Consider the following 2,904-nt stretch of genomic DNA (forward strand, 5'->3'; position numbering starts at 1 on the left):
GCGTATTGAGGAAGCAAATGTTCAGAAATCTCAGGACAGTTGTGTAGATTTAAGAAAGCAACCAGTCCAGATTTCAAAGGATGGAGACTATCCGAATGAAAGTCTCTTGGGAAAAAAATAGATTTGTTATTATGCTTGAAATGTTTTAAAAAGTTGAAATTGGATACTTTGATAGTGAAAAGAACAAAGCAAATGGCAAATAAAGCCTCTCAGAAAACAATGCAGAGCAAGAAGTCAGGTGTATTCATAATATACTCTCTGGCTATGCACTAAACAGAAGTCACATGAAATTATGTAAATATATATAAATTCACATTTATATAGGTGTAACATGAGTACAGAGACACCACAATGTAATTATTTAAGTATATAATTTCTTATCTATCAAGTTGAAAGTTCATAACTTACTATGTTATAGTAAATCAACATTTTTGTAAAGACCAGACTGACAGAATGCTGTGCCTCTGTATGTGTGTGCATGTGTGTGCATGCGTGCGTGTGTGTATGTGTGTGTGTGTATAAGTGTACCTGTGTGGATTCATTGGGTTGGAGATTCCCCAAATTAATTATCACAAAAACAAGGTAAGGGAAGATTTGAAATAATTGGACACGCAATGATAGTATCTGAGTGCTTTTAACATACAACAATGACAATTTCCTATGGTTAAATTTTTAGTTTTCTACATGGCTTATATTAATCAGATCTAAATTTAGAGACCTAATGAGAAAGAGTCAGAATATTTCCTTCTAGTTTCTATAAAACTGTTAACGTTGGGAGAACTAAAAAAATATATATTCATTTCCATTCATAGAATCCATGGGTCCAAGTTGTTCTGACTTCCCTGTATTGTCACCCAACCCATGTTGGGTTGAAGACACAGATCCTCTTTCATAGGTTATCAAAGATTATCCTTATATCTTTAAGCCAAGTCTGGATGCTTAGTGACTCAATGAATCCTTAAAGTATCACCAAAAGGAAATCCTGTTCAGATAAAAAGGAAAAAGCAGAAAGCCTGCCCCTTCTGGGTCTGTTGAGGTCCAAGTTGAAATCTGAGTGGGCAAGTTGGGGAGTAGGTAGAAATAGAAACCTACAAATAAGCATGAGACAAACCAAGAAAGCTTGCCTTGTTTTATTTACCTCCATGTCCAACATGTGTGATAACACAGCAAGGGGGAGACTTTGTCAAGTAGGGGATCATGAGATCACCCTACTAATTGTTGTTGGCATTCAAGAAATCAGGAAGTTTCTGTGTGCCCTCGCGAGGCCACAGTAGCTGCTGAAAGATTCACTCAGTCTGCAGACCTGGGATGTCCCAGAGACCTGGGATGGGTTGCATATGGCCAACCATCAGCAGCAGTGGTTACCATATAATATCAAGAGGACAGATGGACGTATGGATCTTAGCTGATGACATTAAAGAGGCCAAGCCGCCCAACATCCAATGGCAAGGACCAGTCAAGAAGGACAGCACTAAGATTACCTATCCTTCCTTACCTTGTTGCTGGGAAGTGTAATCACACTTCACCTTGAATATGAGAAAATGTAAAAACCTAATTGGACTTAAAATGAACTGAAATTTGACCAAAGGAAACTTTTTAAACAAGGTAAAATCAAGATAAAAGTAAAGGATAAATCTAAATTTCTCCTCTACTAAGTGGACTGGGGACTTATAAGGAAGATTAAATGACTTCTAGAATTTTTTTTTTAAGTTGACTTTGTATATTAGATTTGTGTGATTAAATTTTTGACCTTGACTACATTATAATTTGTATAAATCTGAGTTGAAGGTTTTCAACAAATGGCTTTTTCTCTAAGTTTACAATACTTAAAAGATCACAAGGATAAGATAAAAAAGGGAAAGTCTCAATTTCTCTTTTCTCTCCCCTTTGTTATTAATCTGTAGTTTATAAGTCAAGCAAGAGAAATAACTCAAGTTTAAGACATAATCATAAAGACAGTAAAAAGCAGTTCTTTGTATGTGGTCAAAAGTTTAACTGGTCAAAAGTAGATGGATTGAGTCTTGAAATTCATAGTGAAGTTAGCTTCTTATCTACGGGCACCATCTTGAATCTTTGAGAGGCTGAAACTCAGTTTCCATGTGGTACATACATATTTAAATGACTGTCACTAACCAAACCTAGGAGAAACATCCATGTTGATCATCCCAACCACGTCTTAAACCTAATGCTTATTTCACTTTATTATAATCCTTCTAGACAAATTTAATGTTTTTTTCCCCTGAACAAAATAAGACCAGTCCTCATTAAAAAAGTACAAAAGACAAAACTTACTAAAATTGTTTATAATGTACTAGTGAGTCTCAGGGTCTGCTATGTGATGCAATAAATTACCCTACAAACAAAAGCTTCATTTACATTTAAAAATGCCAGCACAGCATAAGCAAATGCTATGATTATCTTATGCATTATGGTAACGTAACTAAAATAAACTACCAGGCCAAAATAATTTACTTAAATACTAACAACCTGCCTATGAATAACAATCACTGCCCTTAATTCATTTGTTAGGAAATGAGTTTTCATGAACTCAAAATTAGGTGGAAAAGAGGGCCGAAATTTAGATAAGTACTTATCACTGCAGTTATTTTTCCTCAATTAGGAACACAACTACCAACCTGACATGCTTATAACTCAGCTGTTCAAATGCTCTGTACTGACAACCAGGGCAATTCTCTTCCGAGACAGTTAAGGAACTAATCTGCCATAAAATTCATTCCTATATTTTATCATTCATTAGGTGACGGAGATAGAGTTTAACCTAGGATTATCGCTTGAGTTAAGATTTATAAAATTAGAAGGAAATGTGCATATGTCTCTGTTAGCTATTAGAACCATATTGATATGGTTATGGGATACAAACAGTGCCATATAGGAATTCATTAC

This window comes from Ursus americanus, chromosome 10 (assembly GCF_024610735.1).
Source record: "Ursus americanus isolate L20-20 chromosome 10, mUrsAme1.1.p, whole genome shotgun sequence".
Classification (NCBI taxonomy): domain Eukaryota; kingdom Metazoa; phylum Chordata; class Mammalia; order Carnivora; family Ursidae; genus Ursus; species Ursus americanus.